Genomic DNA, 27,373 nt, shown 5'->3' on the forward strand with positions numbered 1-27,373 from the left:
CTTATCTATCATTTCATTAAAAGAAGCAACCAACAAATCATCTCTGCAAGCCTTACAAATTATTGCCTTCGAGAAAATGATGTGTAACAGAGAACTGTAAGACTTTGGTGTCTGGTAGTTTGAAATATTCTGCAGCTACTTTTGCTCCGACTACATAACATGTTAAAGCAATAACGAGCAGTTAGAAGCAAGCCCTAAAACTGCTTCATTTTCATAAGAAAAGCACTGAGACAGATGGGTGGGACAAAAATAAAGTGTTACAGCTACCAGAGAGTGGGTTGGAGAAGCTAACCTGGAGAAGAAATATCTTCACTTAAATATAGACTTCATTTAAGGACTTAGATAGCAGTTGAAGCTATGACTTAATTTTACAGATCAGAAGCACATTTATAAATATATTGTTGTTTAAATTAAATTGTTAAATCCAAAACCAAGAAATAGTAAATTAAATGCTGTATAGGTGATTGTGAATATCTGCTTGTGGTGGTGATGCAAATGGAATTTATTAAAGCTCTTGGGTCATTACCCCAGGGGTGTGAAATAAGTGGGAGAGCTGCATATGCTTGATACAATGCCTGGTGACTTTAACTGTAAGATTTTCATGAGTGCCAGTGGGCTTTGGATCAGGCCTGAATACTGCAGACTAAAAGGTTGCTAAGACTTAGGCCATGGCTGCTTTTGTCAGACACTAAGTGAGGGTTAGGCTTTGTGGTCCTGTGCCAAGGGCAAATATGACCTTGATTAATTCTTTTTTAAAAGCCATTTTACTTATATTTTATTCCTCCTCTCTGCAGCTTTTACCCCTTTTTATTAATTTACACTCTTTATAGATATCTGGCGTGGTTATATATTTGTAGTGACATGGCATAATGCATTAAGAAGTGGGAAACAGGGCTTTTGCAGCAGATATTGTAACACATTATAATGATTTTTGCAATCCAACTGCAATCAGCACATACAGTGTGTCCTTCAGTCTGCATGGCTGATTATGCTTGGTGGAGTATTGAGGTTGGTCTCTCCACATCATGGCCGAGTGGGAACTGTCAGGGAGGCTGGGGACCCAAAGCCCCACGGGAAGGAAGCGAGCAAGGACCTTGAGTGTCACGTGTTCCTTGTCTTTGTCATGTTCTTGTGATAAACTCATCATTCTACTGAATTGTGCAAAATGAATGTTTACCACACAGTACTGAAACTGGAGCAGGTTGATGATATTTAGGCCCAGTGATGAAATCACTGGGATTATTTGACATAAAACTGTGGCGTTTGTGTCATGAGTCTTCTTTCTATGAAGTTGTGCTGCAGACTGCATAACATGATACCTGAGCTATAGCTATAGCATAAGCTAATTTATTCTCCTGCATATTCTTGCCTCTGCACTGCAGGCTGCAATGTAATATAGATGTATACTGAAGAGGTATTCAGCTACCTCAGTTAATGGATGCATTCTGGCCATGGCTGTTTGAATCGCCACATGCTGTTTTTCCCAGAATTTCTTGGAAGAATAAGTTAGCCTGCATGGAGGCCTAATCTCCCTGATTCCTAAGGTGACTGTGTAGGAGATGAAACACATCATTCTCCAGGGATGGCACTGTGAATGTGAGTGAGGAAGTAAGGTCATGCTTTCATGAAAAATTCAAACTGCACAGCCACCAAAATACTTATCCCATTTCCTGCCTTGTGCCACTCCCTTCCCTTGACCAGCACAAGTCTTTCTGTAATCACATGGTGAACTGAGTTGTAAAATTATTGGTTTAAACTAACCAGCCCCCAAAAAAGAGAAGAGGGGCGAGAGCTAATTTGAGGCTGGATCAGATCAACACTGATATTCATAAACACTCAGGCTGACACAGTACTGGGAACGAGCAGCTGGGGATAGGAAGGAAGGTGGGCTCGCTCCTTTCAGGGGCAGCTCCAGTTGAATGTGTTTGCAAAGTTACAGAGTAAGCATGTGTGGGAAGCAGCAGCATCTGAATAATTGCAGGTGGGCAGCTGGCAGTGATATGGAAGATTGATTTTGTGCATGAGTATTGAGATTCAGAAGAATGCCTGAATTCCAGATTTTCTGTACAAGTCAGGAAAACCCCTTTTTTTCTTTATATTGTAACCGTATTTGCAACAGTAAATCTTTTACTATTTGTTAGACAGATTAATGTGTTAATGTTATGAAGTGTTTTATTAGCTCACATAAAAATGCTATGAAAGTGAACAGCATTATTAAAGTTTGTGGGATCAGATCTTAAAAATCATTGTTCTGCCTATAATTGGACAAGCAGAACAGCTGAGTTTGGCAGCCATACATGTGAATGATTTACAGTTGTTGGAGATAAGTGTTGCTGAGTGAGCAAATTACACATAGGAAGAAACTGGAATGAGATTAAGGAGAAATCAGGCAGAGAGAGAGAGAGGAACTCTGAAAAGTTCGACTGGATGTATTGTCTGGCAGACTGTTGCTAGCTGTTTAGGAGATGGATGTTTCTGAGCAGAGAAAGAAATGAGAGGAAGAAAAAGAAAGCGGATGTTTAGAATATCTCTGTATTGGAGAAGAAGAAATGGTGTCTTTGATGACAGGAGAGGATGCTGCTTTCAGACTAAGAAAAAAGGGTCCCTGGATGGAAGTACTAAGAGAGACAGCCAAATGGAGTGGATCAGGCTCCAGTTATCTTTAGCGCTCTTTGGCATATGCTGGCTATGTTAAAGGCCCCAAATAGCTTTGGAACTATACCAAAATGCAGAATTAAATATTCATCTGGCTTAAATAGAATTAAGTTGTGTCAACTACCCAAAATATAGCCAAGTTTATAGATTTCTTCTCCCTCTGTCTCATCCCAAATGTATTGTATCAAAAATATCTTGTATCTTGGATTATAGCATTCTTCTTTTCAGAGAGAACTTGTTTTCTGTTAATATTGATTATTTTCTTTTGTCTTTCCCCAACCACACTTCTTTGTAAGTGGTTTTTTAACATTTTATGGCTTTATTGGTGCCCCTTTAGTATATTTTTAAACTGTCCCTAATGAAAATTGCTTTTTTTTTAAGCTATATTGTCGTGGGAGCATTAGAATCCCAGAAAAGAAGGGAATGAACTTCAGATAAAATAAAACTGAAAGAGAATGAGTTAGAATAAAAACTGCAAAAATAAGTAGCAGATGACAAGTGACAGATATTTAAAAAGGAGAACATATGTATACACACAAATAAGTAAAAAAAATAGACACAAAATCAAAGTAATGCATTGGGTATAATTCTGTTGACTTCTGTGACATTGTAAAGGGATGTATTAGAGAAAATGGCATCAAAGAGGGGAAAGCAACAATCCTTAAAAAGGGAGGATAAAACTAACAGTACTATTTACTTCTGTCTTTAGATTTTATAGTGAAATTGGATGGCTACCACAGATGTCTAAGTTAATGCTCTCAAGTTAGAATGTGTCAATACTCTATGGCTATCATATATCCAGGTTTTCCCAGATGTGTCCTGTTTTTTTCCATCTGGAAACTTTTGTCTGGTTGAAACAGGGGGACTTTTTATGTTGACCCAGGATTTCCAGGCTGAAAGAAGTCAGGGTGGAGTAATCACTCAGCCCACCCTACTGGGCCTGTCCGCTACACATGCATACGCTAAGATCACAGAGAGTGTGCGGAATATAACACTTACTGCATATGTATTGTGCAGGTGATCTAGGAATGAGTAGTCAGTCTGATGTGTTGGCTTCTGCTATATTTCTTTTTGCAAGAAAAGCAAATCCATCACTTCCTGGAAGAGTCAGACCTCCTGCCTGTGCATTACTTCAGAAATAGCTCTAGATCCCCCAAACAGAAACATGGCAATCCTATTTTAGAACAACTTCATCTCACCATTACAATGAAATAGATGTGGTAATTCCACTGACTTACAGACATGGCTTCTTTATGTCTGTTGCATTTTATAAGAAAATTGGACAGAATAATGATACCTGGCCAAAAAAAAACCAACCAACCAAAAAAACCCAGCATTTTGGGAAGCCTTCCAGGGTATTTGATTACTTTGTTCACTGCCTCTTTTAACTCTGAAAGAATTAGTGGGGAGTTTGGAGAGGACTTCTTTCTAAATTCAGTCACAAAGATGTGAAGGAGTAGCTCCATTAAAGGACTATGGGATCTTCTGGATGGAGGAAGTAGCATCCAGCTGGCTACACAAGGCAGAACCCCTCACTTTCACAAACATCGACAGCCGAGCCTTGATGTAGCAGTGCTGTTTCCATGATGAGTGTCACACAGTGTGCACCATGCTGTAGATGGGAGGAAGGACAGCCGCACAAATGGAATTTTTATTTTTGCTTTTAGGGGCGCCGGGATTTCACCTGGCTGCATCAGTATGATGTCAGGCAGTCTAGTGCATCACTGCAGGTATTACATACATGGAGTCATGGTCCATACCTATAAATTCTATACTTTTGGTTTTTTTTTCTCCTATGCTTTCTGCTCCACACATCAGTAATACAGTTTCCCTAGATGTCTCCTTCCCTTGTTCTTCTTCAGATTATTGCTTGAAACACCTCTTTGCTGTCACGCCTATGAAACTAATACTCATCCTAATTTCATATGCTTTAAGCTGTCCTCCTAGATAGATTTCTTTAAGAGCCATTTCTACTATGTCTGTGTGTATTAAATTAGGGATACTATTCTTTGTGTAGAGTCATATCCTAACACTATTTCAAGTTGTTCATCCAAGAACTAAAGACAAGTTACACCAACAGCAATATACTGTCTCCCTGTGTTAGCTATGAGAAAGAGGTTTTCATGCGTTTCTATGCTCTTTAGTCTCTCAGGGAAAAACACACACATGGATTCTTTACTCAGTTTTCTGTGAGTAGGTAAGAAGCATGCTCAAGAAGCATGCAGTAGTATATTCAGTGTAACTCTTTTTTATTAGAGCTATTAAGTGGCATTTAATATAGTCATGCTGCATTTAGTGGAAGAGAGTTCTGTCTGCTTCCTGTGTTACACAGTGGATACTTTATTTGAAGGGGAGAACAGAGGTTAAAATGTTGATACCCAGTGACATAGTTTATAGCACAGGTTATATTATTGTATCTTTTCTTTCCCTTTTGCATTAGTGAATTTCTTGTTTCAAAATAGAATGCTCTTTATTAGTTGTTTGCTTTTATTTTTCCAAGCCAAATATTGGTCAAGGATTGGAACATTCTTCATATTGTGTTATACTAAGCCAGGATCTTGGAGAATTCAAAACTGATTTAGTAGTTTACAGTTCTGATGCCTTTGCTTGCCAAAGAAGGCAGTTTACCTTCTCTGGCCCATTCTCCCTTACGAAAGTAATGTGTTATACTATTTGTGGTACTTTGTTTGTTCCTAAGGAGCAAAAGGCACGGTGAAATTTGCAGTGTTTCCTGATGTTTATCAACAGTTATCCTCTTATTAATTGCAACCACTAGTTGACAGCAGCAGTTGACTCAGCTCACAGTGAAAGAATGTGATTTTTATCATGCAAACACTTCTGAATGATTAAGAACTGATACTCCTAATTTTCACGTGCCTTTTTGGCCCATTTGGAAGCTGAAGGAGTGAATAATTACCATGCAAGAGTAGCTTGTTGCTTTCAGACCCTAGAAATGTTGCACAGCAAGGGAAAAGCAGGCGTAGAAAAGTTAATGAGCAAGCTTGTATCGGCATGAATAAATACACATGCCTCAGCTCAGACATTTTTGCAGCTCAGCTGCACCTTTCTCACAATTTCAGTGTCTCGCTGAATGCTGAATCTTCAGAGCATTTCTTCACATCTTCTTAATCTAGGCCTTCGCTTTGTGCCATCGTTCAGTTTTGAGTTTCTGCCTTTATCACTGTGCAGTGCAGGGATGAGGGGAGATAGTGGACTTTGCTTATTTGGCAGGAGTATGTCGGGCTGCCCCACACGGGCTGGGGAGCTGGGAGCCGTGGGGGGCAGCGGGGCAGGCAGGGAGGACCCTCACCCACCAGGGTGCAGACCCCGGCACCCAGCAGAGCAGGTCCGGGTACCGTCACCGGGTCCAACATGGCCCGCAGTGGCCGGGCAGGGCCATGGGGACAGGGACAGGCTGAGGCCAGGCCGGAAAGCCAGCCCGCAGGGTGGCACAGGCATGGCTGCACCATAGCAAGGACCGAGGGCCGGAGCACTAACGCCAAGGGGAAACCCCACTTCTCCCAGCTTTTTTCTCACACAGCTCTTTCTGCACAGCTCTCGGATTCAAGGCCACGCAGCTGCACCAAGGGCTGGCCCTGAGCCCGGGCAGCCAAACCCCAGGGACTGGGGAGGGGGAGAAGACGGCCCTGACGTCTACGCCATGAGCATGCCAGTTCTCAGTTCAGCTGGATATAGGTTATATGACCACAAGGTAGCTAGAGGTTAACCGTAAGTGGTGGAAGTCTTGGGAGTCTGGCAAAAAGTTGACCCCAATTCAAGCTGAAAAAGCAAAAGTAAAAGGTACAGCAGAAATTTTAGGAAAACAGATTTATTTAAGGAGAGCCAAAAGAAAATGTTCAAAATTGCCTGGAGCTTTCTGTATGAAAAGAAAGGAAGCTGTTATTTTGCCTTTTTCTCCTGGAAGAGCAGATTCTCATCAAAAAAAATCTTTTTGTGAAGAAAAAAAAAATCCAATATAAATTTACCAATGAGTTCTAATGAGTAATCTGTACTGACATTAATCTTTCTTTGTGTGTTAATAATCCATACCCTTATCTGAAAGGAAAATATATCTATTAAAGTTTTCACAGTCTAACATCAGTATTAAGACATCAGTAAATGTTAAGAAGAAAAATTCAGTTTCAGCTTCTGATAGCTGAGGATTATCATCTCAGGAAACAATAAAACCGTGAAAGTGATTTATTTGTCTCTTAACAATTTTTCTCCTTATGAACTTTCAGTCCATCTCATAAAATAAGCTTTGCTCTCTAACCTGGCAAGCACTGCTAATAGCTTGCCTATAGGAAAGAAATACACGTTTTTATTCCATTTTTTGTGCAAAGTCTGTCTTTAAAATCCCTGGAGGTAGTTTGTATTCCAGAACATGGGCTTTTTTCCCCACTTGTGTGAATAGCAAAATTTCTGTTTCCTCTAAGCTGTGTGTTGTATTTTGCAATGTTTTACATATTCCATTATCAGATTTTTTTTTTTTAATTTATACATGAGAGATCAGGAGAAGCCTTAGATCATATCTGTTACCAATAGCATACGCTTACTGGGATATTTCAGAAGTCCTATTTATTCATAAATGATCCCAACCTTTATTTTGAACTGGCTTGCTGAAGTCAGTGAGTGAAGGTCATTCAGATAAATAGGGCTTGCCTTATTTTTGGCAGTCCTTAACTGCAGACCAAGCCCGCACATCCACTCAACATAGGTCAATAAAACCAGTAATGAATTTTGTACTCCAACTATACTTTTCCTTTATATTTCTTAAGGCTCCTAAAGGTTCTTTGTTGGTCACAATTACTTTATAATCAGGCTGTATAAAAAAAGACATTTCAGCCAAGTGAAAATATTTTGGATGCAATACAAACCCTTCCATTTGACCTGTTTTGCAAAGGCTTTTGTTTTTCTGAGTTCTGATCGGAAAACAAACAACTGCAACTGTCTCAGATTTAAGCTCTGTCCCACAGTGAAGTGCGGCGCTCCCAAAAGTTTATGTCCAAAGCAGTTCCCGGAATTTGCATATCAGCTGCTAGCATCTGATGTGGCAGACTGAGCTTAATAGATGTCCTCGGAAGGCCAGAGTTCCTGGCGCTGCAGGAAGCTGACCGTTTCGCTGCGCAGCCTGACCTTCGGCGGAAAAACAGCACTGAAAACAAACCTGTTCCTCATCTGAGACTTGCACAGCTCCTGACTTGGGCGGAGGGAAGTGCGTGGACAAATTAGTGTTTCACTGGCTGTACTATAAGAGTCTCAGTTTTCGGGTCCTGCCATACTGTCTGAGCTTTCTGAGTCGCAGCCTTGCAGTTAAGGGAGTCGTTCCTTAAGGTAAAGGCTGGGAGCTGGGACAGCTTAGCAGGCTTTCCCTACATCCTGCTTGCATGCGCCCTGCTCTCAGCAGAGAGCACTGGTTTTCTGCAGCATTGCTCTGCCTGTGCAGTCCCCAAGCATGCTGTAAACAGATGAAGAAAGCCATAGAAAGGCATGTCACATTTGTGCTGCAGCCACGCTGACCCCAAATAATTGATGTCCAGCCACCTGGTTTAAGTCTCACGGCACCCTCAACATGTGCGTGTCGAGACACTAGGGAACTCCTCAGGAATGAGGACAGCGTTACTTCCCGGGGGCTGCCAGTTCGTCCCGGGCTGAGTCACGGGGAAGGGAGTGGGCAGAAAGGAATGCCTGTCCCCGCACAGAGCTGGGAATAGCCTCTGGGGCCGCAGAGCATGGGAAGCCTGCATATCTCCCTCAGACAGGGAGCCAAAGAAACAGTCTGCTGGAAATGACCCAAACCTCTCTGTACGAAACTTGGAAAATCTTAACTGACACACACTGGGAGAAGGAAATGAACAAGGAAATTTAAGTGTTTCCCTTGTGGTATAGGACTGAAGCCAGATTATCCCCAGGTGCTTTGCAGGTGCATGGCACGGGAAGGTATGAAGTGCCCAAATCGGTCCTCTGTACATGCCGATGAGGCAGCTGGCACATCTGTTACCTCTTAGCTCACTGGAGCCCACAGGCTGCTTCCTCTCTGGCTATGTCCATTACAGTAAAACTATCCAGTCCCAGGTGTATTCTCTCCTCCTGTGGCTAATTGGCACCATTCATCCATGTCCACAATAGTAATTAGCCTTAGTAATTAGCAAAACAGGATGGCCCCTTACAGACTGCCTGTGGTCCTTGGATTATGCCAACTCCTGCACTGTGCCCACATACTTCTTAGGAGAGTGCTGAAGTAAAGCAAGCTAAAGCTTGCTGGTCCAAGCCAAAAGCATACAAGAGACCTTTCTAAGAACTTAACAGTACAGACGATCAAGTTGCATGGCATGGTACTGTTTCTTAATATAGACGTAGAGCATGTGTGCCTCAAACCATGACACTTCAGTACAGGTGAATTGGCTAGACATGAGGGCACACTCATTTCCCTCATACATTGGTGAATTGGGTGGGAGTTTTACCTGAGTAGGAATGAAATAAAGGAACTAAGCTGTTTTACAGTGAGATGCAGAAAATGCAGACAGCAGTTAACATTCTGAATACTTGTGGTTTGCTTTGCAACAGTACTGCTATGTTACCCATTTGAATAGGAAATCTGTGCCTAAAGAAAAAAAAATCTCACCATAGTTTTGTTTTAAGATTTATGTGATGTTTCATGGCACTGGGATGTCCAGTTTTTTTGACATCTACATCATGTAAGTAAAACAAAGGACAAAGCTAAGCATGAAAATATATGTAAATAGCAACAGATCACAAACAAATTTGCAAAAATGGAGGCATCAAAAAAGCATTCACTTCGGTAACCCTCTTTCTTGTTCCTAAGTGTTAGGAAAGATAGTCCTCCACAGGAAAAGGACAGGGACTAGAGAATTTAGCACTTGGCTACATGCTCACTGTCCAGTGGCTTATACTGTTCTCCCCAACTGCCTTTTGATCTGGTCTTGAAAAGTAAGAAAACTGCAGTGCATGTCCTTCAGCTGCCTCTCTCCTACTAGAGATTTTTTGTCTACATGGAGTAGTCAGCTGAGGGCCTTGTGAAAAAAGTGCTCTTTTACCTTCTGATTTTAGAATAAAGTTAAGGATGACTGAGTAATAGAAGGCAGGGGGGTTAATTATACTCATTTATTGTGAACTGAGGTTTATCGGTTGCCAGTTGTGCAGTGTCAGCTTCCAAACTAGGACTGTTTCTTACTTTTCTATTCCAGTCCTCGTAGAGTATTGATTTGTCTGCCAGATCACAGTCTTTCTGCCTTACCTATGGAAGTATTAATATTGCCATTTTTTAAAAAAGTCTTCCATGAGATAGTCTGTTTAGATTTTGCCCCAATCACAGGAATAAGGAGAGGAGTTCTTGGGACTCCTTCCTTTCTGGGTCCCAGGAACTGAAGAAATCAGTCCCCTTTTCCTCTGAATAACTAGACTTAACCTAGACTCAAACAGAGTAAAATGTGGCAATATCTTCACACATCAAACTGTCTATAGCTGAATCCCTTCCAAGGAATTATCTAAGTAAGCTCAGATGGCCTATGAACTGTAGAACAATCTGGAAAAATTTAGATTCCTCTTTAACGTTGATTTCCTTTTCCATCAAATTAAGAGCCAAACATCTTGCACAGCTGATCCAGTGCATGCTCTGACCAGTACTGATCTTTTGATTAGTTTTTGTATGTGAGAGGAGAAACTTTGCATTCTTTTTGGTGTTACTAGTTCATAATAATACTGCTTTTGCCTTCAAGGGGATAAGATTGTAGCCGTTCTTGATAAGGTATGTTGAATAGTCTGAGATGTTAGAGAACTTCAGGAGGATTTTACTTCTGCTTTCACAACTCTCATCTTTTACTTGAGGTTGGTATTGTCCCTTAGGGACACAGTTTTACGTATGGTCACCATTGAGTTAGATGGGTGATTAATAGGGAAGCTTGAGGCTGGATCATAAATCACTTTGAAGATTGAGACTGTAGTCTTGAATTTGTCTAAGTAAGGAATTCATGTAAGCCCTACGGCAACATGCTTACATCATCTTCTGCTGCTTAGTAGGTGTGCAGGGCTTCACATTTTGAACCAACTGATCTGTTGTTTTTCCCAAGGGAAGAACGTATATATTATGACCGAACCAGAGGCCAGTAAAGAAACGTCTTATCAACATTTTGGTAGCTCTTTGTATATCAAATCCAGTTGCCATTAAATGGACTCTAAGCTTGTGAGCTATTTCATTGAAGGTACACCCTCTCAAATTAGGAATGATTCAATTTTTACTAATACTTAAAGGTATTTCGTTTTTGTTGATGTGATTTTCATATTATTCTTGTATCATTTACCACCTCCCTTAAAGCCAGCAACATCTGTAGACAAGGAACTGAGAAAGGAACTGAAGTACAGGTATCATTTGTTATGAATGAGAGGTAGACTGAAATCACGCCCTGCCATTTACTATTAGCCTAGAGGCTACCAATCTTTCATTAGGCTTTTAAATAAATGTTCCACTAAGATGAGCACACATATAACTTCATAGAATAGCGCAATTAATATTGGGAGATTAAAGTTCATCTTTATAAAGAGGTCAAGGGGTATGGAAATGCACGCACCAAGTATTTTTGCTATTTACCCTGTAGACAGAGTCTGCAGTGAGATTACAGTAGCTCATAATGATAATGAGTAAAATGCAGAAATGCATGTTATGATACGATTCTATGCAGAAATATCATCTTCCCAAACCCGTTAAAATATATACACCTGTAGGATTTCTGCTTATTCAAATAAAGTGCAAATAATTGTGTTTTTTGTTTTTCATTTTTGTTTTTTTTGTTGTAAAGAACAGACCTTCATAAGACTCCTCAACTCTCATCTTGTGATTCCCCACTGTCTGCAGCTTTCTGTAAACAAAAGCTTATTCTCCTTTTTCATGAAAAGTCCTCTTCCTCAGTAGCTGAGAAGCCAGGCCGGGGACCATTCTGTTGTCTTTTTGTGGTCCAGCCTGATTGCCCTAAAGTTATTTCAGCCACAGAAATCTTGCTGTTCAATATCAGAACTGGTACTGTGTCTTCCTTCTTCCAAGATTGCCTACTGTCAAAGGGGAATATTGTTTTCCTATAAAAGGGGATGAGAGAATGGTGAATTAAAATTAAAGAGGTTTGTTTCTTTCTTTCTTTTTTTATACACAAAGAACCAACTCAGTTTTGTCATAGCTTGAAGAAATTTCCTTTTTTCTGACACTTCAGAACTGAATGTAATTTCAGCTAGTCTAGTTATCCTTTTCACAGTCTGGTTAGTAACATCAGCTGTTCCCTGTGTCTCGCAGATGTGCAGTGTACACAGAGACTGTGCTCCAGAGCATAAGCAGGAAAGACTTTTGACCCTTTGATCTGAGGATCTGTTCCCAAAATCTCTGCATGTCAAAAAGCACAAAGACAAATACCAGAAAATGTGGAGACCTGAGGACAGGGGGAGCTGCAGAATATCACAAGCAGCAGAGGAGAGCAGGTCCCGAATGGGGGTCTGCTGCAGGACAGAGCTCACGGCTGAGCCTGGGGGTGACCTGAAAGTGCTGGTGGCTGTAGCTCCAGGAGGAGCTCTAGGAGGCTCTCTTTCTTCAGGCATGAGTTTCAGACTTGTCATCAGCCTCTCTGACAGCACAGCCAGACCATCTTAAAACATAACCCCAACATGAGAGCTATATTTGACTAGCTAGGGAGCCCGAGCGAGCCAGGACTCCCTGACTATCCGTCCCTGTAGAACTGGTCTTCCTGCAGCCATGATGCTGGTGAGCAAGGGAGCTTGCTGAAGATTAACTTTTCTAATGAATTTCTTAAGCAGGTTTTATAAAAACACTGCAGCCCATGCTATTCAGGCAAGATAGAGTATCCAAATTAGGTCATTTGAGACTAGCTTTTTGAACCTCTGTGCTGTATTGCTGTGTGCTGCATTAGACATACCCAAAAAATTTCATATGTTTCCAAATAGTGTATTCAGCATGCTTTGTAAAGGCTTAACAGTGTGAGATCTTGGAATATTATCACATGGCTTCTGTCTAATTATTAAGGACATGTGAACAATTGCTTTGAGTCTAAATAACTAATGCTGAAGAACACAAATACACTGCTGGCTTAACTATTTTGTAATGATTAACTGCAGTGTTATGTGAGAGCCATTTCATGCCACCGGTTTTTAAGCAGAACAACAAGTTGTCTTCAACAGAAAATTCTAATTTAAGTTGGTGTTATCCTATGGTCTAATGTTTTCAGTCAGCTTTTAAAGTGACATTACAGCACGTTTGTAGAAAACTCCTTTAAGTCAATGGATTTGAACACATGTGCGTTCAGGTAGTAAGTGTTCAAGCTTTTCTGTTGGTTCCTGAGAGATGCAACAGATCACAATAGGATTAACTGAGTTTAATGTGCAGGGTAACAATTAATAGAAATGCTGCCTGTGTGTGCTGACAATGTGGTTTTATGTTAAACGTTATTAAGTTCTGCTTTCAGGACACTGAAAAAATTCCTAGCCTCATTCAGGTAATACTGAATGACTTAACATTACGTATGTCTTTTGGCTTTCCTGTTACTGTGGTTGTAGGTCATATCTGTTTGTTTGAGCTGAGAAACGTTTTAGTATAAACAGGTTCAATTTTTAATGTTTAGAAGCTAGAGGCTTAGAATAGAGTCCTGGAAGAGTGAGTCAGAGTATGTCACCACATTTCTCACCTGTGTTTGTTCCCAAGCAATAAAGTAATGCCTGAGGTTTGACTTTAATGATCATGTGAGCAACCAGCCAGGAATTTTATTCATTTTAGTCTTATGACGCTCCACCACATTATTCTTTTCATGTAAGACTTACAGCACTAAGTGTTAGGTCTTTTTTCTCCCATCTGCAATCCTTGCTTATCATCGATGGAAAAGACAGACACAGTTTGATGGAGAACACTTGATTTATGTGACATATTAGTGTAAAAAATGGATGTATAAAAATAGACTAATCTTTTAGAATGCAGGCTGAAAGAATTTCCTGAATTTAATTCATGTTTGATTTAAATTGTAACTTTTAGAGAAATGTCCCATCTGCATTTTTAAATTTTCCAACGATGGACAATCTATCACAACCCTTGCTGAGTTGTTCCAATAGTTAATTACTCTTAAAATAAATAAATAAATATGATGACTGCTTTATTTCTTGACCAAGTTTTTCTAGCTTTAAATTCTATCATTGAGACTCTGTTTTACCCTTGCAAGGTAGATTAAAGAGCTCAGTGTTCCTAATTTCTCTTCATTATGTAGATACTTGTATAGACATAGCATTTAACCCATTTTGGAGTTTTACACGGCTGGACATGGAGCTGGGAGAATGCCAAGTCGGTGATGGTATCTTCTGCCACCGCTGCTGCTGACAGTGGTGTCTGGTAAAACAATTGTAGTAAACTCCTATTACCACTTTCTTCTTGAAAAGCTACATAGATCGGCCTCCTGCAATCCATCACTAAACAGGAACCTTTTTGTCAAGTCTTTAACCATTCCCCATGGCTTTTCTCTAAGTTCTCTTCCATTCATTTTTGCAATTGGCAGTTACAACTGGACCAAGTACTTCGTTAGTCTCAACTAAGAAAATAGCATAACCTCCTTATTTCTATTCAGTTCTACTCATTTTATTCAGCCAATGTTGTCTTACCTCTTTTCACTGAAGTATGGTAGTAGGACCTCATGTTCAAGTGATTGTTTATCAAGACCCTTCTTTTCAGGTACACAGATACCCAGAAAGGAGTACCTCTAACCTTTGTGTAACCTTTGTGTGCCCAAAGTTTCTCTGTTTATAGATAAGACTTTTCAAGGGCAATGTTAAAATATGTTTTCATTGCTCCCAACTCAGCATTTAATCCAGATATTCCATTTCTTTATTTTATACAGCCCCATCAGTCAGTGAAGATTTTATACTTTCTTCCATGTCTCTTACAAAACTGCTAAGTAGCGCAGGGGGAAGAATCAATTATTATGGGACCTAACCAAAAAAAAAGCCCGTCTAGTTAGCTGAAATTTCATCTTGACAGTTAGCAAAATGTCTGTTTTTAACACATTTAAGATATATTTTGTTGATTTTTTTGCTTTTTAATTTTTTACATTATTTGTAATCAGAATATCATGCAGTATCAAGTCAAAGAATGGTGCAGTGAGATTTGTGTCTTTGCTACTACCATGAGATCAGTTTCAAAAATAGATTTTCGTATAGTTCTTAGGTATTATTTAATTGCATAACACTGTAACTGAATATAAGCAATTTGCAAAATACAGCAAATTCAAAAAATGAACCTAGTTTTTAAATCACAGTCAATTAAGGAAAAATAACCCTTCTTTTCCTCATTTATACTTACCTTCCATAAAATCCATGGGCCAGGTTATCCTGTCACTGATGCTGCAAAATTCCCCTAAGGATGGTAAATGGGATGTTGCAGATGTAACTGAAAGGCAGATGTGGCTCTGTATGTATGTTGGTATGCAAAGAGCATCAGAAGCATTCTTGCCTTCAGGATAATTACAAAATTGCTTCCTTTTTTGTCATCCACCCATGATGCCATCTAATTTTATGTTCCTTGGCTGCTAGCTGTTAGCCTCATTAACCTTACTTGATAGAGCATTCCAGCATTTATGATTCTCATGTGAAAAATGCTTCCTGATGGCTAGAATTTGTTTTTCTTTAATTTCTACCTTTGCCCTCTTGTCCTATTATGTGTACTAGGATGAAAATAGTAACTTGAGATTGGTGTGCCCACTCTTTACAGTGTGATGGATTCCAGTTAATTCTCTTGTTTTTTCTTTTCATTCTTTTCCCCCTTAAGATAGTTGTGGTGATTTAAAATGATTTAACCAACATTCCTACTTATTTTCACTTAGGCCCTTTTTTATACTGCTATAATTCTTTTTGTTTTTACATTTAATAATGAATTCTTGCAACTAACACTAACATGAGGTTCTAGCTGAGATTTTCTGTGCAAGGAAAGCTGGGAATCCAAATATATATCATTCATCAGTTGGCTTATTATGTTGTTAACTTCATCCTCTTACCTTGCCTGTGAAGTAGGGCCAAACCACAGTTACTGTGGGTAATATAACTTGATATTTGTAAGGTTAAAATGTCATCAGTCAATGTAATTTTACTGTACACAGTGGCAAATCCTAAATCTAAATCCAGTTCAGCTAGCCATGATGATCATTGTCACATTCACAGTGATGGGGAGTATGAACTTAACCCCTGTTCACAGAAGAAAGCCTTTTTTTTTTTCTTTTGGGGGTAGTGTAGTGATTCCTCTGTACCAACAGTGCACCAGTAGAAACAGATATTTTTGTCCATCACTGTCACAGCACAGCCATAGGAGTACCACCGCCAAGGCAGGCTGTAGCTCTGTAGCTCTTAGGAATAGAGGCAAAATTCTACTTACATTTTTGTTACATTTACCTAACAGTTTTGACATTATAAAAAGTTGGTTATTGATCTGCTAAGGGCTACTAATACGAATGAAGGATTGGGCCATAATGCAGCATCTATTCTTTAGGTGGATGCACATTCATGTGCAATTTTACGTGCTTTGGACTGTGTGACCCAGAGTTCATTGTACTCTGGAAAGTCTGCAGTATTTTCTGAAGGCTAATCAAAGAAGCTATTGATGTGTAGAAACTATTTCAAATAACTTCTTTATGGTAAAGATACGTTCTTTAAGTTAAGCTGGTCTAGAGCTTGGTGTGGGGGGGTTCTCTTTTCTTCCTATTGTTTACTTTGTTGTTTCCTAATATGAACTTCACAGTGTGAAGAGAGAAGCTCAAGCTGTGTTGCTTGTTACCTAGAGAAAGAGGGCATCTCACTCAAAAAGAGAATTGTTTACAAACAATTCCCTTGAGTTACAATTTTAAGTTAGGTTTATAAAAGATGACACTGGGAATAGGAAAAGGGATTGTATTTTCCTTAGACTTGTATTGTTGTTGTAAAATAATGCAAAGAAACAAACACAGTTTACTTATATAGGAGTAGCAACAGTTTGTAAGACTGAAGAGGTGAAATGACTGTTATAATAGATTGGAAAGTATTATGCTTTAATATCCATATTTCTGGACAGAAGAGATTTGGCGGCTGTTTCCTCATTTGAGCTGAGAGTTTTCAAAATCAAGAGATAGGTTGGTGGCTTCAGCATATCATATGCAACCAAGTTTTTGCTTCTTTGGAAATGGTTAATTCTAGCACATATTGAGACACATGCATCTTCATCATAACTTTTATAGAAGCAAACAGTAAGGATACTTTTGTTTTTGGTGACTACTTAAAACCTATTTATAAGAGCCCACCTTTGGGCTGAGGGCCTGCATTATGTATTAGAGACCGTGTTTTCTAAAAGGTTATCTAGCTTGGGACAGAGATAATGGATTAGTCAACCTGTAAGTTTTCCCTATCTGTACATGCTTGCCTAATACACGTCATTCCTCCTGTGTGGAAAATAATCCCTTCTGTGAATTTCTGTAATTATACTCCGATAATTCACAAAATCTAGTATCTTTCGAAGTCTCTTTTTAGGGAGAGTAATTTTCTCAGCCTATTAAAGTATACCATGCAGATAGATAATTCCAAATTTCTTCTTCTACAAAAATAGTCTTAGATCACATGTTTGCTGGAAATCAGTTTATGCTACCAAACCAAATATTTACTGAGTCAGGCATACTAGTGTGAGGTTATCCTGAAAGGTATCCCAAGAAACAGAAGGAAACCTTCCCTCAAGTACTATAAATTTAATAATTATGATATAATAGTAGGATCTCCTGGAAGCTCTGTTTTAGAAACTAATTCCACCCATGGCAATAAAATGTACCTTCTCAAATAAGCTGAAACATGGCATGCAGTTCTAACTGCTTGTATTTATTTTCATACATCTGAATGCCTGCTTCAGACTTCCATCACTCTTTTTGCTTGCTAATAATCCAAGAACTTCTCCACATTGCATGGAAAAGCAAACAAAAGATACTCTCCAGCTGAAAATCTTGTTGCCTTCTTGCACGATGTAAGCTGTCAACCTGTCTAAGATGAGCTCATTAATACAATGTTTCCAACCTGAGATACATGAGAGAAACCAGGTTTTCAGAAGGATTGACTTCCTCTCACTCAGCATGAGCCAGGCAGTTGGTCCAAGCTAACTGCCAAGAAGAGGTATCTCCAGGGGCTAGGTGAGCCTGTTGCATGATAGGTGTCTAGGGAGGCACAACAGCTGGATCAGATTGTCTTCTGGAGATTTCCATGTCCTTTCGCTGGTTATACAGGGAGCAATGATTGTCAGACAGGCCCTTCCTTCTAAGGTGTCTCAACAGAGCACCTGATATTCCAGGTATGCATAGCCGCTGCTCACTTTAGAAAACGCTGCTGGCTTGTGTATGTTAATATTGATTCAAGTCTTTATTTCCAAGTGCATGAAATCCCTGGCCACTTTTATTTATTGCTTTGAGAATTTAATTTGTAATGATCATCCAGGGCATAGCTTAGCTATTTTGTGTTGTAATCACATGCCTGTAATGAGAAACATCTTCTGCTTTTTACAATGAATCTCTGGGGTTAGCTACCCACTGGCAGAAGGTGCTGCCAGCTGCCAGCAGCTATTGACGTTTGCCACAGCCTGTCTTGAGGCTGCTTTGGCTCAATCCTCGTGTGAGTGCACAGTGCCAGAGGATACAGCACTTGGGGTTTTCCTAGAAGAACATGTTATGCCTCTACTCCATGCTCTCCAGTGATCCATGGTCAAGTGGAGAAGAGAGTGTGCATGCTAAAGTAAAATGCTTCCAGCATTTGCTACCTGGCTAAATATTGTAGTCTGTAATCAGCCAGAAAGTAGGGAAATGTTTCCTCACAAAGAGACAGTTTTGAGAAAAGTACAGTGCGGTTCTTTTAATCATTTCTAAGCCTGAGTGCATTTCAATATGATATTTTTTGCTAAAGAAAGATCAGGAGACAGGAAGATGAAAGAAACATAAAAAAAACACACAGAGAAAATGAATTATATATATATATTTTTTTTTATATATATGTATAAAATTTATATATATATATTTATTTATATATAAAAGAAGCAACAGAAGGTATAATAGAACTTGTATCTTCTTTCCCTTTGAGCTTTGTGAAAATATAATAGATTTCTGCCTCTTGGTCCTGCTTTCTCTTTTCTCCTCCTCTGTCTCTCTCTGTCTTGTTTTATTTTTTGATGTGGCCATTAGCACTGCAGAACCCTACCACCCACAGTGTCCATTCATTGCCTCTGCAAAGAGGCCTGAAAGTGCAGTCATCCTGCACAGGCTAACCTGGACTCAAAGAGCAGTTCTAGCCTGAAACCAGTTACTGTTTGTATAGCAACATGGCATTGCAGGAAAAGAGTTCAGTCATACTCAGTTTTGCTTCTGGTGTTGCAAAAGCAGCACATCAGCAGTGGATTTCTGCCGATTGCGTGGAACTAATTGTATTAAATTGTTCCATAGGAATTTTCTGAAAAGTACTGCATTTAGAAGAGCAATCTTGGTTGACTAGAAGTTGATTCATATGAGGCTTCATGAGGCATTTATTTTATTGTTAAGAGTTCAGATCACCTTCCATGAGAAAACTGAGGGAAGCAAATCTTTGCAAAGTTCCCCACAGAGTTTCCTTCCAGTTTCTTCCTCCAGGCATTTTCCGTCCTCAGCCTGGAAGAAACAAGTTGCATGCTTAGCATGAAATGTGCAGAGAGTACAGTTCCTTCTCCCTCCCTGCCCGTGTGTGTCCCCTGTGACTATCATCAGTACATGAATTAAAGGAGAGAACTCCTCTGTAAGATAAATGCTTGCCATCTTAAAGGTCCAAGGACTCCAGCCTTTCATTCTCAGTTTCCAGCTGGGCAAGAGGAAATTTTTGTTTCCAGATATTTTCATTGGCAGATATAGAGCAAGCACTCCTAAAATCTGATACCAAAGGTTGGTAAGTAACTGATCAGGGCTAGTTGTATATTGAAGGAATGTGAGGAAATACTCATGCTTCATTGACCACTCAGGCCAGCTTGTTTTCCTCCATCTTAGATTTTATTGAGACCATCAGAAGACTCCTGCTCAGGGCAGACAGTTATCTTCCTTCATCACTAATAACAACAACTGGGTTCCAAGTGTCACAACACTGTTATTTATTTTCCCTACTGGGGCTTCATCATGCTTTTGACCAACTCTAGTTAAAAACATCTGCTAGACGGATTCCTTTGGAAAATTCCATATACAGCAAGCAGAGAGATAAGTTTAAAGCTACTTTGCATACTTTTGCTTAAGAAAAAGCAGCAGCACAGAAGTTAGTTTATGTGACATTTATTTTAGTACAGTCAGAACATTCAGAGTAGCAGTCAAATGATATTTCTTTCTCTGGAGGTGTTACTTGAGATTTTAGGTGTCCTAATTCTGCTTTTTGCAAGCCATCCCACTTTTGTCTCCAACCTAGTCTTGCCATTACCACCACTACTACTTCTTTATGGTGGTTATATAGCATGAATATTCTAAATTTTCTGCTTTACCATTGTGGTCCTCCCATACACAGGTCTTAGGACTAGTGCTCAAGAACATTCTCCCTCATGGGCCAACACAAATGACAAAACTCCAGATCTCCACTTGGATAACAAAGCTCAGCCTACAGACAACAGCTGGTTTTATATCTGCTTCATGATTTGGGCTGCATTAAGGAACCAGATGTTCATGACTGTTGTTTTTCAGTCCAAATGAACAGAACTTCCTCTTTTTTTGTACTGCAGTCTCATGTATGGTTCCCAGATTATTTGTTTCACAGTATCAATGTATGTATGCTATTTAAAAGTGATACGTGTGTGCCGACCAGAGATGGCAGCTCCCAGGCCTGCTTGATTTGCCATCTGTATGCAGGCAAAATCAGAAGTATCCATTTCTACTGTTGCCTCTTAGCATTGGCACATTATAAAGAAGCCCACAGGATATTTGCAGTTCCAGCTCAGGATGCCGGAGCTGGAGTGATACAGGAGCATTTGTATAAAACAGGAGGCTGAAAGAAGTGGTTGCACAAGCTTGAGGCACTGGTTTGTGAATTCAAAAAATACATGCACCCACTTGTGAAATCAGTAGTTCTTCATCCCAGCAAGTACAGGAACCCTCCTACCTAATATTACTTTAATGCTGACGTACAGTTTCTTTCAATCTGGTAATGCCGTTTTCTTTTTTAAAACTTTGATGTAACTCAGTTCACTATTTCTTAACTACAGCTCTCATTTCCATCTACCTCCTGACAGTTAGACTTGTAGGAAAACAGGAAGGATGGAGGAAACCATCCTTCCCATTATTGAATTAGAAAACGAAGTCCCTGAAACCTTTCCTGTCTTTCTATTTCTACATTTAGAATATGCAGTGCTTACAGATAAGATCTTTTAGCTTTGCCTTTTCTAAGCAATTGAAGAAAATGATGTTATGTCCCTACATACCCCTTGTGTCTGCTTACATTTATCAAGTGAGGAACAAAGAATTATGCTAACTTGTGTCATAACAAGATAAGTTATAATGGTATTGTTCTCTAGTACAGGCAACCCACATTTATTTGAGCTTCAGCCACTCTGGAAAGTTCATTTTCCTGCCGGCAGTTCACCAGGGATCCGTCAAAGAGATAACAGAGGCTTCAGAGCTCTCACTGCAAATGAGCTAGCAAAAGAAAAATGATCTTTTTTTCTGCATTGCTAATCAGGAATCTGCCCCAAACACATTACTTGTGGTACCTTCTGATTTCCTCATGCAGTTGGTGCTGCCATGCCCTAAGAAAGGGAGCAGCTTAATGTCAGGAGAAAAATCTTCACTGCAGAAGAGGATCTTAGCGAAACACAACTTCTCTGCATGAAGGGGATGGCTGCCCAACTTGCCTCTTTGACTGCTCCTATTACATCCTTGTCTCAGCATCTGGAATTTGTGCTTGGCTGCAGTTTGCACTCAGCCTGCAAGGCTGAACCGAAGCCTCCACTGTCCCTGCAGTCCTGGCAGCAGCAGGACTATCCCCACTACAACTGCTAGTGCCAGTTCTCATTACGTCCTTGTGACAGCGGGGTGGGCCTGTACGTCCTGGGGCAGGAACACGTCCAAAACGCCATGTTCCTTAGAAGGCTTCTGTATTTGCTGTTTAGTATCCGTAATTTTATTGGAACAGGGTCCCAGATCAAGTTTCCTTCACGCAGGCTAACAAAAGTAAAAAACTGAGTTAACTAAAATGAAATCAAATTTCTTTCTGATGCGTCTCAATGAGAGTAGATAGCAAAGTGATGGCAAAACTGTCTTTCGCAGTCCCTTGGAGCTCCTCTACCTTTAACTACTAATCTCATGCAGAAAGCTGTGCTGCAGCAGTAATGTCACTAGGCTCCTGCTGTACTTCTTTGAAGATAATGGGAACAGCCTTGCTGGTCTTTATGGCCTACAGTCCTATCAATGTCAACAACAGCCTTATGAGATCTCCCTAGCCCAGGGGAGCTAGGCATGTCCCCTGAAGCGGAGGCGTCTTCCAGCACAGGCGCCTTCAGTCTGTATTGAGGCATGGAAAGGAGAGTTGCTTGAATTATTATTATTATTATTATTATTATTATTATTATTACTATTAGTAGTAGTAGTAGTAGTAGTAGTAGTAGTAGTATTTTTCTGAAGCTGTGTGCTATTTTTAAGGTAAAAGAAAGTAAATTGCATTTCAAACATACTTTAAAAATGTCACTTAAAATGTCTGCAGGACATTTTTCTCCTACTCTGTATTTTGTGCTGAGGAAGAAGAAATGAATATATCAAGTGACCTATCATCTTGACACTGAAGTTTTCTGTGCTTCATATTTACATACAAAGTATGTTGTGTTCACATAACTTTTTCTTACCTGATTGTAAAATGCTAAAACGTGTAGTCAGAGTTGAGAAATACCTTCTTTGTAATCAAGTTTACATTTTGTTTAAGTATAAAAAATGAAAATTAAGGCCAGTATAAATAACCTTCCCAACTTTGCTTTGGCTGATGAAGGCTTTTTTGTGTTTTCCTACTGTTGTTGCTCCATACACAGTTTATTTTTGCTATTTTTGAGGCCAAGGATTGCTAACAAGCAGTAAAAGAAAGCATACAAATACATTTTTAGGCACCATATTGAACTTTCAGCTTAAAAATTATAATTTTAAAATTAGGAACGCAATGTACTATTATTAAAAAACAACATAATAAAAATGTTTGGTACAATCTTGATCAGTTCCTCAGCTGATATAAATTGCTGCTATGGTTATTTATATCAGCCACGGTCCTATATTTTACAGTGAAATAAAGGACATGAATTTGTAACTTAACATGAATTAAGTGGAACTACTGTAAAACTTCAATCCATAAATAACCTATTTTCATTGCAGAGTTTTTCATGGTGTCATCTATCCAGATTTTATTTGGAGTTCTGTTCTCTGTAACAGTCAGTGTTTAGAAGGAAAATATGGCAACAAATGTAATACCACTAGACATTCATCTCTGTGTGCATATCTATTAGTGGTTGGCTGGGAATGCAATTAAGTCTATCTTGAAGTGTAAATTCTGAATGGGAAATACCATTCCCATGTTTCCAGGGCAATATTTTTTGAAAATTTATGGCAGTATACATTTGCCAAAAAGCACCTGTAGTTTCACCTGTAATTGTAGCTTTTATTTGTGTAACACTTGTCTATTCTTTAGAACAGTAGAGACTGGGATAATCATTAAATACAGAACACTGGATATTTGTACACAAGTTGCATTTGCATATAATAGTGAGCTCTGGCATTTATACATCATATTCAAGAAATAAAATATCGTAATGTGCGCAAGTCGGTGTAAATTTCTCCTTTACTTTCTTGGGGCTGGGTTTTCATCCCACAAACCAGATACCAGAGCTTAGTAGCTCATATTGCTACTACTCCAGGTGACAGAAAATCTACTTAGATGCCCAGTACAGTCTGTTTGCATCCCACCAGTTCTGCTGGTGGCCTCAAAGCTGCATGGTTAAGCTTGCAAGCTAGATGAGGCTGTAATGTTGCACCAGTGCACTGCTTCAGCCAACCTTTTAGTCAGCCTTTGTCGCTGCCAGTTTAATAACTAATGCTTTTGGAGTTCCTGTAAGGAATATAGGCAAAGAAGATGCTTTTATGGAGCGTGATGGCTAACCTACGGATGTTGGGCAAGGTGTGCTGGGATGGTGCTGGTCAGCAGTGGTTCTGCTCACTGACACTTCACCCCGGTGGCACGCTAAGCGTTCCTTGTCCTGGTTTTGAAAGCTGTCCAAGGAACACCCTTAGTCATCTCTTGAGAACACCGGGAACCAGAATGCAGATGGCATGAAAAACACTGCTAATGTCTTTCCTAGATAAATATTTTATTAGTGTGTTCTGCATTTGGAGGAAAGGATAGGTCTAGTGTTAGAGGTCAAGGAAGTCTTATTATGGGAAAATAGAAAATTCTGTGTGATTGCACAGCTAGCTCTCTGAAAAGAATAGATTTCTTTGAAATTTCAAATTTCATTGGGATTTCTCTCCAAAAATAAAAATAGAGAAACGATATTTTTAAAAAGCAACATTTCTGAATAAATATGCAGAATAAAATAACATAGTCAGTATGATCCCTGTCTAAACCAACAACTCAATCAAAAACATGCAAGATTTAAACATGTGCTTGAATAATCTTATTATGGCATTTAATATTTAAAAGTAACCTTATCATTATGAAGTAATGGAAAATATTGCGTTGTGCCATCTCAGTTGCATTCTTTCAGTCATTCCAGTTAAATGTAAGGGTCTATTTTGGCAGTCTTTAGCCAGGTCTGCATTACAGCCATTTTTGGCTTACACATGTATGCTTTATTCACAAAGCTTCTATTATAAATAAAGCCAGAAAGGCAAAGCCTGAGTTTTTCCCAGTCTGTATTTTAGCATGGCAGCACTCCATTTGCAGAAGTGTAATTTGACAATGTGATTGTGAAGCTTTTCCTGGCTGAACTGTGCAGGTCATAAATCACGCCTCACCGCGTGTGTGAATGACATAGCTCTTATACTGGATTGATACTAGGTATCAACCTGCCTGTATGCACTGAATCTTCTGAGGTCCTTATCTGCTCACATCATTCAGATAGAGTGATGGCCAACCCAACAACTAATTCAACATAAGAGAAATCCCTCTGGCAAGAAGCAGTGGAGGTTAGAATCAATTTTAGCTCTTTCTACCAAAAAAAAAAAACCCTCGGAGCCAAACAAACAGCACCAGTTTGAGTCTCCACCCAGAAATCTGACAATCTAAATTACACTCACTTATTGAGCAGTACTTCCCTCCTCAGGAACACTGAATTAAACAGAAGGGCTTAAATAAATAAATCTTTACACTTCCCTATTCTTTCTACCTCCCAATTAGTCATACGTCATTCTGGAAAACCTAAGTAATCCACAAGAGGAAGCAAAACTGCCTTCGCAGAATATGTTCGCAGCATCACACTGTCCTGCAAGCGTTATGAATGACTGCTGAGGTGGCTTGCTCTTATCCTCCTGTCCCACAGGAGCATGGTGCCCCGGTCAGGCTTTTCTCGCCAAACCTGCCCCAGCCCTAATGCTTGCATGCGTAATGCCGTGCTGAGCTCCACTACTCGTTTTGCCAGTAGTTGCTCCTGCTAGCTGTGACTACTGCTCTGGCAGCCGGCTTCCTGACAACTCCCTTCTCTCGGCTTTTGCACCTACCTCCCCGCAATCCCTGCAGTCTTTCTGTTCCGTTAGAAAAAGCGCAGGGATGCAGGGATCCACGCAGAGTCCCAGCCACGCAGAACAGGCTGACTGAATTAAGCCTTCTTTATTTTCTGAAGGAAAAAGAAGAAAAGAAAAATCCTTCTGGAATCTTTTTGCCCCATGAACAGTTTATTAGGATTGCCATTTGCTCCAGATATATTTGGCACAGGGAAGTTACCTATGTTTTTGCCAACATGTTTGTACATACAGTCTTCCATGCTTTAACTTAGCTGTTTTTAACAGAAAAGCCCCAGATACTAGAAAATAAATGTTCAGATAAGCCTGATTAGCCCTGGTCTGTGGTTCCAGCTCATTCAATTCCCTTTCCTCTCTAGCAGATGCCAACAGAGGTTGTTCCTGCTCTCGGCTCTAGACTGGTTGTCCGCTGGAGTTCTTGGGAAAAGACTGCTCTTCTTCACTTCAGACCACATGCTTTCAAAGCAAAAGTGACCGAATTTGTCTAAGTTCCCATCAGTGCAGTAGCAACACACCTAAATGAGGAATTTGGAACATCCAAATGCAGTCATAGTTCTGAAATGTATTGTTAGGACTTTGGTGATGGGAGTTTCATAAGCTGCTGATTTTCGTTTTCTCATACCACTCTCTCAGTGTTACAGCAAAGTCCAGAGGTGAAGAATTGCTACCAAATAGATCAAATCTCTAGAAGTTCTGAAATTATCACAAAAAGCTGGCTTGTACAAGATTTCTGGTATTATTTTGCAGACTTAGGAGCATCAAATAGGTCAGATAAGCTTCAGATAAGTACTCTGAGTTTTGGGTGTTTTATCTTTAACTCCAGATCTTTTGAAGTTTATTCCTCACGTATTTCAAGTCTGTGTACTTTAACAAGAGCTTCTTCTAAATGAGATAATTAAAGTTCCTTTGTGTCTCCTCAGAGTACCCATGTGTTCTTTTATGATCCCCAGCAGGAAGGCTAAGTTAACCCTACTGCCATTTGCTGAAGTATTACCAAATGACATTATTTACACTAGATTTAGCCATAAGTCCATATTTCCTGGGGCAGTGTGTCCTAGAAAACAGAAAAAAAGGATGTTTTTCTTTCCTTTGTATCTTTGACGCATGAATAATATTCTTTAGGATCTCAGAGGACAACCACTGTTGACAAGGAGAAGTTTACAGGTTGAAATAATGTAAAGATATTTGCTTGTAATTAAAAAAGAAAAAACCCAAAGATCAGATAGCTGATCAAAGATCTCTTTTTCACTGAAAAAAATTATTTTTGTATCAGGGGAGTTTTTCTAGCTTATCATTACTTACAGCATTCCTCTTCCCGCCCCCGCACCCCACCATGTGGTACGTAGACAGCATTTCCCTCCAATGCTCTAAAACATAGACGTCTCTCTGTCTTTTCTCTCATTTCCTTCCTCCGAACTCTCCCTTTACATTTCAGTGATGTAAAACAGCCACGATAAGAAATAGCTGTCCCTTCCCAGGAGGAGACATGGGACGGATGTGCAATTCAGAAGAACAATTTCTTTTTTCCTACTGCCTTCCTGGGATGGGGGTGGGGGAGGGAAGTGAGAAATAAGTTAGCCTCCCTTTTGCCAGCTGTGCCAGCTATTTCTGGCAAAATAGACACAGCAAAGTGTGGCAATGCTGTATTACTCTCCACCTTCTTCCCCAGTGTCTGTTGATGGTGGAAGGGAGGTCTCAGCAAGTATTTCCCTCCCTTCTCTCCCCACAGGCTCCGCTGTGATAGCTAGAGCTGAATACAGTGTAGCATGATAGGGAAAAAAATGGTCAGCATACAGCTGCCTTAGATTGGACCAGTGTCAGGCCTAAAGAAAATAAATTGAATAGACCACAAGCAGAAAATGTTTAAAAAAGGAAAAGATAAGAAATGGGGGATGGCTAATAACTAGCATCTTCTGTCAGAAGACAAACCCCCAGATTATTTTTGTAATGCATCCTATTGCTCTTTT

The 27,373-nt window shown here is 39.8% G+C and overlaps 1 protein-coding gene across 3 annotated transcripts in view; it reads left to right on the plus strand.

The window, feature by feature from the left end:
- COL4A2 (collagen type IV alpha 2 chain) overlaps positions 1 to 27,373 on the plus strand; it is a 152,474-nt gene that overhangs the window by 1,416 nt on the left and 123,685 nt on the right. The window lies entirely within an intron of this gene.

Source organism: Apteryx mantelli, chromosome 1 (genome assembly GCF_036417845.1).
Source record: "Apteryx mantelli isolate bAptMan1 chromosome 1, bAptMan1.hap1, whole genome shotgun sequence".
Lineage (NCBI taxonomy): Eukaryota > Metazoa > Chordata > Aves > Apterygiformes > Apterygidae > Apteryx > Apteryx mantelli.